Genomic DNA, 14,543 nt, shown 5'->3' on the forward strand with positions numbered 1-14,543 from the left:
AAGTCCCTCCACTCGGACGATCGGCATAACACTCTGCTGCAAAAATTAACATATTCATACGCCCATAGCAGACCGTGATCAAATTTGACAACCCCCGAAAACGCGTGCCTGTTGGCGAATTTCACCGGACGGGCAGTCGTCTATAGACTGGCTTTGCAAACAGACCAATCAGTTCAGTTGAACGTTCACTATGAACATTTATTCTGTGTGTTGCCCGCGTTAAATCAGGATCACTTCTGTTGTCAGTTTTTAAATACAGGATATTATATTTGTGTAAGCTAACACAGATTCACATGTTCATGTTCACATGTTTAAGTCAAGGAAAGTGTTAGGAAAAGGACTTTTGTTCCCTGAAGATACTAGCTGTTGTTGGTTTTACCAATTTGCTAGCTGAGCTTTCTTCGCTTTTTTAATGGCACATTTGCCCCTTCCCAAACGAAAGAAATTAGTTTTCGAATGTTAATTGAGCTGACATTTTGCTGAAGAAAAACATTAGGTTTTCGTTACGCCTAAATCCGAATTTCTGTGGCGGTTAGATGTCCATCGAAATGACCTTTGTGTTCCAATGTTAAAATCTTTCATGAATGCTATTTTGTTTACCTTTGTGGCATTCCTCGTTGCTTTGGAGTCTCATCGCAATTTGGAACAATTTTAGATTCGCCGGCTTTTCTTTGATCTTCATTCATCGAAGTTTTTTCTGTGCGGGCCATTCAATTTGTTCAAAAAGACATAATATTACTATAACAACAGGATTTCAATGGGGTGGTGGCTTTTACCGTTAATGGCTCAGTGTTTTTTCTTTCTTCCGTTATGGTCATATAACAGGACACATTAAAGCCCATTTAAACATAGCCTTGTTGCAATAAATAGCGAAATATCTGCTTAGAAACAAGTAAAATGATGTGTGGTAAGTCCGAGTTTTTGTTCCGCCCGCATGGATCATTAACTACCAAATTGAAGAAAATTGACGTCTTGTTTGGAAGCAGGTACTTACTATGAGCGAAGGCGATTTTCAAAAATTGTCAGAAAACGGAATTTAAAAAGCACCTCATTGAGCCTTGCAGTTCTGGCAGGAAGTGTCTCACATTTGAACCAAATGATATGGCTTCGCTCATCACGAGTCCCTCACAGCTCAGTGGTATGTCATGACCCGACCGGCACCTGGATAGTCATGGGTTCGCCCACTCAATTTTTTTTCTGAATTTATTATTTAGACTTAAAGACAGTGCTATGTTTATTCCACTTAACACAAGTCGCCATTTCACTTATCATAAAATTTAGTGGCAAGTCTATCTTCAGCCAAACCTTCATTAATTGGTTTAAAATATTAATTCTAGCATTGGCCCTGACATCGGCACAGGACCAAACGTTACCACCAAGAGCGGATTAGCTCATCCTCTCTTGTTACCTCTTATCAATGACGAAGTCGAAATTTGCAAAGCCATCTAATAACTGTCAAGCGTTTTCTGGACCGCGTGTCGTTTTATGTTATAATAGTTAAGAAAATTAAAATATTCATCTCGAACATTGTGAGGGTTTCCGGTAGCGCCCCCTTACCCCCTACCCCCACCCCTTTTTGGATACACATATTGAATGATATTTAAACGACAAAAGAACCGTGCGGTTCCAAACAACAGCTGCACGCTGACAAGAATCCTTGAATGGGGAGGGGGGTGGAGGTAATGCGGACGAGCTTGTTAAAAGGATAAATCGTACTTCTTTTGTCAAGTCGCCAGTGGCGGAATAGCTAATGCAGTAACGTAAATTTCACTCGAAAACAGCCCATAATTTGATCCAATTCAAAAGTAGTGGAAAGTTTACATACCCCCCCCCCCCCCCCCTTCCCTCTTCCCGCGGGATCCTTTCCCCAGAAAATATGGAGTTCAATGCAACACCATTTACACGTGTTGATGTTATATGGTATAAATTTGAGACTTTCGGCTTGTTCTTTAACATGTACTGCAAAGACAAAAACAAAACAAAACATTTTTTTTTATCCCCGAGGGTCCTTCACAATTCTAACAGATAAGAAGTAAGTGATATCCACCGTAACAATATAACAAAACATCGCCGCCACATGGCCAGACTTTGATTAATATTTATGCCCATCAGTGAGATGAATAAGCCAATAATTCAAATCAAACCCATTGGAAAAAAAATCAGTGTTGAAAGCGAGGTATTTTTCAACAAAATATTATGTTTTTAGTGGGTGTAGTTATTGTTTTTGTCCTCCCAGGTACCTGTGACGGGTCAAACGGAAAACTTGAAAAATATATGAAATTGGCAATTGTGTTTGAAACTTGTCTTAACACTTGCAGATGCTTTTTTGTTTTTCAGTGACTGTAGGAATACCGCTTGAAGAACTGAATTCGCTATCAAAGCTTTGGTTTAGTGGGAAAATCCCACTCTAATATATTCTGTTCTGGGGCTCTGATAAAACTGTAATAAGTCTGATGCACCGTCTGGCCAATTGGAAAACGTTGACTGTAAAATATGTATGGAGTAAAAAAAATAATAATCATAATAATAATAAGCAGTATATAGGCCATGAAAAAGTGTTTCACCAAAGTGCACCCTTAATTCTTTCCATTTCTATTCTCTGGCAAAAAAGGCGAAGATACAAACAGCTGTAAAACGCACCTCATTGGTTTTTAGTTTTTCGTAGGCATTCAAAACATTAAGGAGTGAATTTAGAATTTGTGGCAAAACTGATTATTTAATCAGATCAGACAATGACCACTGCTAAGAGAAACTCGCAAACATGGCAGAAACCAGTTATTTTCCGGCCGCATGTTTTTTTTTTTATGTTGTTTGGCACTAAAAGCCGGGTTTAGTGCGAAAGGAAGACAATAATGCCTAAATAACAAAAGCCAGCTAACACTGGATTTTCATTTTTGAAAGGCAAATGTACCGCTTTTCTTTTCAGAATTGTTGATTTTTAAGTCTCAAAAGCAGAAATCGTCTTTAATACCTGGTCGGTTTGAATGGTGTGTTTTGAATTAACACGAGCAAAGCGGCTGAATCGTAATTTCTATATTCCATTTTAAAAACATTCATTGTGGCCAATTTAAGCGGTTAGAAACAAGACAAATAATTTCCTGGCGCTTGTTGATCTCTTTTTTTTTCACCAAATTTTTAAGTGAATGGAAAACTGGTTTGCATTGCAACAAAAGACACATTAGAAAGTGGTCGCTTTTGAAATGCAAATTTTCCTTTTTCGATTTTCAAATCCATTTTCAGACGGCAAACTAATGTGTTTCACCGATCATTAAGGGCAAGCAGCCGAAGCCAAGTCAAACTAAAATAAAATAAAATAAGGCAATAAAATATCCTCGCGGGCAATTCGCGAGACCTCGTTACAAGCCCTTAACATGATCCGAATGTTTACCTGGTCTTAACCAAACCAGAGAGACGGAAATATATGTATTTTGTCACGATTTACAGTCCGCTGCTAGCGGCAGAATTAAATAAAACTGTGGCTTTCGCCATAATAAGCTGCAATAAAGTAACGGATTTACAGCACAAGTGCGTCTTACTCTGAGATATTTTATTATTCATTGTATTATCCAACAATTTTGCTGTTGTTTTTGTTGTCATTTGTCGATGTTTTCTGAATATAATATATATTTTACATATCTGTTTATGTAGTAACAAGGTCTTCTTCCTCGCTGCAGCCAGCACCTCTGTACAAATGAGCTTCATCGAGTCTGATATATCTGCGATAATTTTTTTCACTCCATTAACTTCCCGTCATTTGAATTACAATAGAAATACAAAGATGCTGAAATAACACCAATGTTTAAAACGTTCAAAACCTATTTCTGCATTCTTGTTCCGTCTAACATTGGAAAAATTGCGTCACCTCTGATAACTGACGCAGGATGTAAATGTGTAAATTTAAAGCGAGAAGAGGCAATTTTTGCAAACGCAGTTTACGCACTGGCGAACACTGAGAAAACAAGACCTTGAATCTATTCCACTGTACAAATGTACACTCTTATTTACAACTGAAATTCATTTGCATAGATGTTGCAAGTTTTAGGTAAGAGAGGGAGACAGCAGCAGTTCATAAGAGACATTAAATTGCGTTTCGTGCTTGGTGCGTAATCCCGTCACGTCTCGGTGACATAAAGGATCGCATACTGCAAAATAACCTGATTAAAACTCACTCAGGCTGGCGCATTGGCCTCGGATAGACGACTCATCGAATTGGCTGTACATACAATGCATCCCACTGAACAGATTACATAAAACAGATAAGCACAGTAAAAAAGTTGCTCTCCCGGAGATTGACGCCGCGCTCTTCGCGTTTGAAACGTGACATGAACGAATTGTTTATTTCAAAACATGAATTTGCGATGAGGCGAGTGTGTTTATGCGAAACATGAATAAAGGTTCGTTTCACTTTTGTCTCTGCTTGAATGTACCCTCGAGAGCTTGGTCCTTGTTGTCCTGGGATGCTGTGTTTAAATGCCCGTGGGATTCAAATTACATATGTCTTGCGGACAAAGTTGTTTTGGTGCTATTGTTGTTTTGCACATGGCGCTTTTCATTCCACGTGACTTGGGACGAAAATGTTTAGTATATCGATCTTTCCTTCTCACCTCCGAGTCAGATCGTGGCAAAAGGCCATAATCGCTTCCCGCTAAGCCGTGTAGGACCTCGGCCTCGGGTAGTTGTTGTTCACGAAATGTCTCCTTCGCCAAGTACGTCCTTCGCGGTCGCGCTTCAAGAGTCCAGAATTGCGCGCTCGCTCGCGATGGATCTCTGCAAGGTCGCGATTCCGTTCCTGTCCTTTCGCGTCGTCTTCTTCGTCTTCTAAAATGTCGTCCAGGTTTGGCTCGTACGAAGAGTGCCGACGGATTCTCGGGCCTTTAACCTGCGGCGGGACGCTTTGCTGTTTTGCATGCTCCAAATTTGTTTGATTTGCTTCCATACTCTGGCTCAAAATCTCGACATCCTCGTTCGAACATTTGTGTGCATACTCCTTCTCCACATCGGCGCGATGCGTTTCCTTCCATTCATTCATGGACACAGGTTTGTCCGTAATGAAGAGCATTTTCCGCTGACGCGAAGTTAAGATTTCCCCGCAAAATTAAGCGAAGTGTCTCCTATTTGGCAGCAGTCACGTAGGAAACCGTTCAGCCCCTGGTCGATCAACAAGAAAGCACTATCTTGTTTACATCGTCTTGCATTTCACGTGCTATTAATATTAAATAGGCAGGCCGAAACTGAAGTGGCGGGCGATAACAGTTGAATGACAAACCTAGCAACCGAGCAAGATTGGCTTAAAAGTTCTCATCTGCGAGCGAAAAGGCCCGATCTTAATGCACAGGGACTATCGTACCGAATTTTTATTGGTTCTTCTAAGAAATGATTTTCATTTTATTTTGAATAAGGTAGGAAGAAAAAACAATCGTATTTATGAATACTAATAAAGTGCAATTGATGAGGCGTGACAGTAAAACACATCATGTAGCTTTGGCGGCAAGCAGTGGCAGGTTTTCAGACTTTCGATCCAAACGCGAAAAAGAAATTTATTTCATGGAGACGTTGGCTTGTTTGCATAAGAGGGCAAAAGGTGGAGGTGAAAGAAAAATATGCCTCTGAAATCTGTAAGTTATGGCTGGAAATTGTAGCAAAACAATGAATGAAATGAATTGAAGGAATTGAATGCTATTTAAACCCGTAAACGATTGCAAAATGCGTAACATCTGCCAGTTTTCGCGTTGCCGAAGAAATAAAATATGGCTGAGACAACGGGCTATGAAAATTATCATATGACATTAATGTGACAGACTTTTTGTGAAAAATATAATAAGTTGCCAATCAAAGATAAAAAGTTGTCGCTTTCAATTCAAATGTTGTTATTCAGGAAACGATTGAATGCAAATTGCAGCGTAAAATTCCCGGAAAATAATGCCCTTAAAAGATTATCGAGAGGAGATTGTCAAAATACAAAAAAAAAAAAAAAAAAAAAAAAAATGAGGTTCGTCATGTTTTCTTCTTCCTGCGTTGATTAAAGAACAGCGCATGCAGGCCTTATGATATTGCCCTGCACTGCTGCCGAAACCTTATTTCAATTCTCTCTGTTTTGCTTCAAGAAAAAAAATTTGTCTCGAAAAACAACTTTTAGAAACCAATTTTTCGAAATAGTATATTTACATCTCCATGACAGACTCGATCTTCAGTGGAATCAATACGACAGGTTGGTTAATATTGACAAGGAAAGAAAATGTCAAAGTTTCGAGACTTAAATAAACTAAACCCTCCACGCATGCAACTTGTCTCGCGACGCGCAATTAATCTGCTCGAAGAACGAGACAGGCCATAGCGAGTCAGAAATCTGTTTTTTTTTTTCTCCTACCCGCAGAGTAGTTACAAAAAAAAAAAAGTCAATAATGTGGTTTTACGTCTCGCAACGATTACGACAATGTCAGAAAAAAATGGTACCAGTTGTATTGCGTTTTTGTGGAAAAGGTTGCACGCAAAAAAAAAATTGCGAGTTTTACATGTAACCGTTAAAGTATAATATAAAGAGCACGAGTTTTACCATATTGTCCTCCAATTGCTTCCCCTGGATTTCAGCCAGTACAATCAACTTCCTTTATTGCGGAAACCCTCGGGACCGCGAGTTAGTGTCCTTAATAGCGAAAATTTATTTCAGTTTTTTGCCTGAAATTTAGCTGCTGTCCGTATTATCGGGGTGTTCGTAATAGCGAGGTGTCCGCAAGGCGAGAGATGCTGGACTATATAGTTGCAAGGAGCAAACTGCTGTTCCTACTTGAACAGCTTCTGTTGACACTCTTTCGCTACAGCTGCCTGCAGTGATCTCCAAGACAATCAGTAGGACAATATGATTTCAAGAATTAAATTCAGTGGATAGCATCGGTTTTTTTTTTTTTCACTTGAGGAATTAATTTAGTTTTTAAAAAAAACCCTTTGTCTGATAGGAAAACATTATTAGCGGTAATTTAAATGGCAGTGGTCACATGATATGCATTCATTCGGCTAGAGTCGAAAAATAAAATGAGAAAACATGCGTGTATCCTTGCTATAACCAACAAATCGAACGTACGATATTGTAATCTTCTTTACTAAGGTAATTTTAGACACCGCGGCGCCCAATTTTGTGAAAATCGTATTTAATTTTATAAATTTCCTTTTCCATGGCATAAGGTAGCCTTCTTGAAAAATTATTGTTTACGTTGCTGAATCTGATGTTAACTATTACACTTTAATTTTGTTACTATTAAACATTTCTTGTTTAAGACTGATTTAAATCAGCAAAGGTTAAACTTTGAACTAATGCGTAGTTTCGTGACTTATTCTTTCCGCAATTTCGAATTCGTTTTGATCAGACAAAGATAATTGGCAACGACTCCAAGTATGCATTTAAACTCTTTCCTCGCCGCGACACGCAACGTTGTTTTTGTTTGGTTGGGAAAAGCGCCAGCTTGTTAAGTCTTTACGATTGGGTCACAGAATGTGTCCCACACTTCCGATTAGTTAGCTGGTGTTGATACAATGATAATAAAGATAGCAAAACAGTAATTCTAAGACCTTTGACCTTTAAAACAATGAACAAGTGGGAATGAAAATCACACTTAGGAAAATGAATTTCCCAAAATAGAGCACTCAGACGCTCGCTCGCGAGAACTCTTGGCTATAAGCCCGCGTGAGCTGATCGCGCGTCAGTGACGCGCGGCCGAGTGAATTGTATCAATCGAGTTGATTGCAAAGCCACACGTATGCTGTGCCTAATTTTTTTTAAATAAAGATTGAAGATTAAAGATTAAAGAACTCTGTTCTTGACCGCTCGGTCCCATTCAACGGTTCTTGACAACCCGCTTCTTTTAAAGATGATAAAAGAAGCAGAGACCGATACAACGTAGAATTACGGTTTAAAGGTTACTATATTTCGGCTGGCCAGCCGAAATATAGTAACCTTTAAACCGTAATTCTACGTTGTATCGGTCTCTGCTTCTTTTATCATTTGTAATTTTTAAAGCCGATTAGATCTACAATTGATCCAACGTATACCAGCAGGATTATCGTCCACGGTTGTTGCTTGGACTTGACTCTTTTAAAGAGCCTGAGCTGCTGCTTTAGTGCGCTTTGAGATTGCCCCTCCCCTCTCCCCTCTCCCCTCTCCTTCCCCCCCCCCCCCCGCCCCAGGAACAACAACGACAACAAAATCGCATCACTTTTTCAACCAGTTAAAGGTATACCAAAATCAACCGTGATTTATTTTCGCGCGCTTTCCTGCGCTTGACAAGAGTTTAATGATTTTACCCCATTCTTTTGTTTGCAAGCATTGACTGTTGTGATTGGCTAGACTAATTACTTCGGTTTTGAATTTACGACAGTTCAGACTTAGCATTGGATGTCGTCATATATTAGTATGTTTAAGTTTGCAAACGTACAGCCAAAAAAAAAAAGGGGGTATCATCACAGGCACTCATGTTTGAGTTCTCGCTCCCGCGGTCAGCGGAGAACAATTGATATCGAGAAAGTGCCTTATGTATGAACACTACAAATTCCAAAGAAAATAAGAAATCAAAACAACGCATACTACAGAAACGAGAGAAGCAACAGAAGGAAATAAAGATATTGTATCTACTCAAATAAGTACCTTGCCTAATAATGGTACTCATCGGGAGGGAAATGTTTATATTCAGACCAATTTTAGTAGGCATGATTGGTTTTTAGAAACGTGGCCTTCGCAAAGGGGATCACGGTCTTCCAGGGAAGTTCTCAATAGTGGCAAAGTAGTAAATTTTTGTAAAACATTTTGCGGTCGCTTTTTTTTTTTAACCTGGTTCTTATCGTCACTGGTCGTGTTGTTGTCTCAAGATGGGTTGCGGATATGTTTTGCAATTAACCATGAGATGTAAAGCCTGGATTTTGAGGGGCACTTTAGTCTGTGAAATTAACCATCACCGCCTATCTTACACTTTGGAGGCATGAGTATTATGAGCAAACCTCAATGCAATGCACCATTTTATTGAATAACATTAATATTTAAAATTTCAGTAGTCAAGACCGCCGTATAACCCAAGCCAAACAAGAAATAGGATTAACATATCAAAAGCCAAAAAAGCTAAAAAAAAACCAAAAACTAAACTAAAATCCCCGAACAAGGCAAACTTGTTTATTTTTGGTAATAATTTTGATTTGAAAGGGTTCGGTAATCTAAAAACATCTAAAAACAGATCAAACATCACAAACAACCTCTTCGACCCCCTGTGGAGTGGCAAGTACAGATTGTAATTAATTGAATGAAGCCTTTGATCTTCAGCTACACTCATAAACCGCAAACATTGAGTACGTGATCAAAACAAAAAACATTCACATAGAAGACAAAATAATCTATTTTTGCCGCAAATGACTTCCGTGGGGAGGGGGTGGGAATACTAGCTAACTTTCATACGGGGCAGGCTCTGCCCGGAGTTTAAATCCCATAATCTTTCTTTCTTTCCTTTTTTTATTATTTTTATTTTTTCCCACCAGCCATCTTTTACCAAAATGGCACCCTTTCCGTGCCATACAATTGTTAACTGCGAGGAATTGTTCAGTTTTATCCTCTGTTATTATCTCTTCTGGTAGCTGGATTTAGCGCCTTCAGTTTGTCATCCTCGTGGTACTAAGGCAATAAAAATGCGTACCCCTATCGGGTGCCTCCTCCCCGTACAGCCCGACTATATGGGGTACTTTAATGTTATCACCCGGAAACAACTTGCTCAACCCTAATCCTGGTGGTGTGGCATTGTTATTCTGGTGCAGAATTAATCGAATTCAAGGAACTTCAGCTGCGATATACGTGATCAAAACAAAAGTAGAATTATTTTAGTTGTTTGTCTGTTAGCTCGAATTCCTTAGGCTATGGATACGGGTGTCCACAACCGCAAGGTGTGGACTTGAGATACAGAATTTTTAAATCAATCATGTTTGTGATCCGTTCTTCCGCACTCTCTAAAGAAAGTGCGATCAGTACGTGATCAAAACAAAGGTAGAGTCATTTTAATTGTTTGTCTGTTCAGTTCGAATTCCTTAGGCTATGGACACGGGTGTTTACAACCGCAAGGCGTGGACTTGAGTTATAGAAATTTTTAAATCAATCATGTTTGTGATCCTTTCTTCCGCACTTTGTAAAGAAAGTGCGATGAGTACGTGATCAAAACAAAGGTAGAGTTGTTTTAGTTGTTTGTCTGTTAGTTCGAACTCCTTAGACTATGGACACGGGTCAGAATTTTTAAATCAATCAAGTTTGTCAGTGATTCGTTCTTCACACTCACGGTAAAGAAAATTATACTTTATGATGTCAATTCGATAGACGACCCGCTCGAGTTGTCATCTCCGATGCCTGTGATGATCACTTTGCTAGTATTGGACCCAGGCTAGCAAATGAAATACATGCGAACGAAAACATGAACAGCCCTTCGCATGCAAATTCTGTGGGACTATAGTGTAACTGTAGATTCATCTGTGAAAACAACAATTGTCTCCACAGTTTTTTCGCTTTTATCTAAACTATGCAAATCCAACTAAGGCAACAGGTTTGGACAAAATATGGGCTAGAGCTTTTACGTGAATACGTGCGCTGATTTAATTATTACTCCTTTTTGTGCTATTTTTAATCAATCCGTTACTTCTGGCATAATTCCTGATGAATGGGAACTATCGAAAGTGGCTCTTTGTTCAAACAGGGAGAACGGTCAAATTTAAACAATTATCGGCTAATCTCGATTGTTCCAGTTGTAGCAAACGTTTTCGAGAGAATCATTTACCGAGATCAACTCAATTCTCGACCAAAGTTCTGATATAAATAATAATAATAATAATAATAATAATAATAATAATAATAATAATAATAATAATAATAATTTAAAAAAAAAACTAAATTATAAAATCTTTTTAAATCTCTGAAGTTGTTATTTACAAGTTAAAAGTTGAGAAAAGAACTATTAAAACCTATTTACAATTCATTCCGATTTCGAGACTAATTTTCAAGCACAAACTTTTTTTAAAGAAAATACAAATGTCATAATAATAATAAAAATAATAAAAAACAACATCTTAATCAACATATTCCAAACTATTTACAAGTTAAAAGTTCCAATTCCGAAAAAAACAATTCACAGAAAATCAACGGACACATGCTTGGCCAGCGCTTAGGCGACGGAAATAACAATTGTGGATACTGAAATCATGGCCGCCATTGAAATAAACCGAAATCCATCGAACGTGAGCAATTTTGGGCAATTTATGGCCGATTTACGCACAGAAAAGGCTTACGATGTGTGAGATTAGAGAATATTTATTATGTTTTCTTCAAGACGATATGGCGTAGATGTTTGAAACTTGGCAGTTTTAAACTGCATGAGAAAAGGAAACTTTACACCGCAGTGCGCAACAGAGAGTGCCTTAGAACGCGAGTGAGTGGACCTTACTTTCCACGAAGGTAAACTTTGTGAAATTTCGCTCTTAAAACAGTTCAAAACAAAACTACAATGCGCACTGCGGTGAAAAGATGTGTTTTTGTGCATTTTAATCGTGTCCCAAATTTTAAATGAAAATAATAAATTCCCGTTTGCATTTGATTGATTTCAGAAAATTTCTTGTGAATGACAGCACCATTAATTTCTTAAAATTCCAGACATTCCATTAAATATTTCTTTTTAAAAAATATTTTTTTGGAATCTATATGAATTGATGAATTAGTGGTATTAAAATGATGTCTGTATCTTAAATACTGGCTCAGAAACAATGCTTTTAATTAGTGTCAAAATTGAGCAAATTAGCCTCCAGGAATACCTTAAATCCCCTTGTGGAATTCTGTGGAAAGGTGTCCTGGAGCCTCTTACGCATGTGTGTACCGACCTTAAAATCTCAAATAATTAATAATAATAATAATAATAATAATAATAATAATAATAATAATAATAATAATAATAATAATAATAATAATAATAATAATAATGGGTCTTTTATTCTTCAAAAGATGAAAATACATATCTTCTGTTACAAGTGGGAAGGGAGATGCCGCTGAGCCCCATAAATGACCCTATTAACATAAAAAATGAACAATCTTCGATGTTCATACACCTTTTAATAATTATGGCAAAATATCTCACGTTGAGACCATTTCTAAGTCAATCACACGATTGCGTTGCATTGACTATTTTTCGTCAGTGGGTTGGCTGCTTTCACGCGGTGATACCTTCACTGACGCTGGGGCAAATGTTGATGGAATGGGTTCGAAATTAAAGTGTCCTAGAGTTTAATTCACTGATAATAGACTCGAATCAATTCCCAAGTCAAAAAAATGTAATTTGTGATAATCCTATATTAGCATAAATTACTATTTTTGCGGAACGTATCAGAGGGCTGGGACGGGTGCTAGGCGCGGAGAGAGTTATAAGATTGTAGTTTGTAATTTGCGACCTAGCCTGCGTGGCAGGCGCTAGAAAGGGGAAGGGAAAAGGGAAATCAGGCGCGCGTAATTTTCCTTTTCCCCTCACGTCGCGCGCGCCGATTTCTCTTCTCCCTTCCCCTTTCTAGCGCCTGCCACGCAGGCTATTTGCGGCCGTTAGTAGAGTGGGACATTCTACGGTCAGCCTTTTAATATTGTCACGTGGAAGCCAGCTTTTCCTTTTGTATGTAGCCATATCCTTTCTTAAGTAACTGTTACTTATCAGTGTGCATACCATGTTTTATATAGGATACCTTGAAACCCCGAGGATGGCACCACTGCCTTGGTCGGGGGGTGCATGTTACCCGTTTTTTTGCACCTGCTGGTTTTTAGGGGTTCAAGTTCGTGTTCAGCTTTGGTGCACTTAGTTTTCCTTTATTGTAATCAATTTTTATGAGTATATTAAAGCTAAATAAATGGCACGGTGGCTTGGCTGGCCAACGCGCCCATATATCGTCACTTTGTGTGCCCGGTTGAGCAGTGGAGGCAAAATTCAGGGAAATTGATACTCTGACGTGACCGTGTAAGAAGGAGTTCACCGGTCTCTAAAAGAGACACTTCTCTAAGGTGGACTGATGGATCTAAAGCAATCCGGGTTTAAATGGCCAATCACTAATTCACTGCAGCAGCTAAGATAAGGGCAAGTGAAGAAATCAGCTTCAGGTTCATTAAGTGTTGGTGGGTCTCTTAACCTTTTTGCTTTTACCTACACTTCTCTTTTTAATCTGCAGAGGTAAGCGTAGCCTCCAAAGGTTATGGCTTTTTTGCTGTTGTGCTCTAAAATTGGGCTGATCATGAATGCCGTTACTGGTTTAAAATTGACTAGAGTTTAATTTTACTCATTTCCGTTGGGTTTTGAGCAGAAAACGTGGGGATCGACACTACTCAAGCAGTGCTGTCTCGGGCAACTAAAGCTGACTTTCATGTCACGGTCTGATCTGTTTTCTTGCATCTTTAATTTCCCATTTCCTTTCGCTTATATCCCAGTTTCTCTCAAATTTATAACAGGTAAAGACTTAAACAATGACTCACCCCCATTTTGAGGTTCAGTTCCAGTCCCACGCTGCCCTCTGGAAACTCGCTGGGTAAGGCGATTGTTGCCAGTTCGTCGTAACATGCTCGTAAGATGAGACGGTGCATGACTGACGTCTATATTTGGAAGTTAGCCGTGTGACGAATATTTCAATTTGTCGATTTTTGTCCCACCAACGGGGCCTAGACAGTGTGCTCTGACCTTACGAATTCATTTCAAAAACAGAATACAACTTCGTTAGTATTTCAGTGTTGTGATTGGATGAACTGATGTTATGTTAGCCACACTCGAAACGTATTAACGATCAACCACCAGGTGTTTCTTCTCTTTTAGTCAGTACATAACAGTTGAACAGGAACCGAGTAAATTTTAAAATTTTGAATTGGAAGCTAATTTATTTATTTATTTACTTATTCATTTATTTTATTTTATTTTATTTTATTTCATAAAACTTGCGAACTGTCCTGACAAAGTTCTTGCAAGTTATTGATGTAGATGTAGATAACCTAACTCCAGCCCTAACCCTAACCCCCATGTTTCAATGGGCTAATAAGTGGTTGCAGATTGTGAGTGAGTGTGAGTGGGTGGTGGGCATATACAATGTATCCATCTATTTTCGTTTTCAACAAAAAGAAAAGGAATGAGGGGCCGGCGATTGAAAGATAAAGATATAAACTTGACTGAGGTCTAAACTGAAGACAGATTTATACCTGACTTCTGGTATGGCATAGTACCAAGATTTGGAGAACCGGGCGGCACAGCCTCACGAAGGACCAAACATCATTAGCTTGGATGGAAGAGACAAATGCGCTGCATCTAAATAGCCGCACGTCCTTGCAAGAGGAGTAGCCATCATCCTGCGCCCTGCGCCAAGACTTTTACGGCCTATTGGCGTCCTAGCTACATCGGGGCGAAAGTGAATGGACGAGATGTTCAAACGCTGGCTTTGTTAGCCTGCGAACGCAGACGTATTTCCGGTTGTCGCTTCTTTGTTCTTCGGCGGAGAGAAGCGACAGCCGCAAATACGTATACGTC

Source organism: Pavona decussata, unplaced genomic scaffold (assembly GCF_977016875.1).
Source record: "Pavona decussata unplaced genomic scaffold, jaPavDecu1.1 SCAFFOLD_93, whole genome shotgun sequence".
NCBI lineage: Eukaryota > Metazoa > Cnidaria > Anthozoa > Scleractinia > Agariciidae > Pavona > Pavona decussata.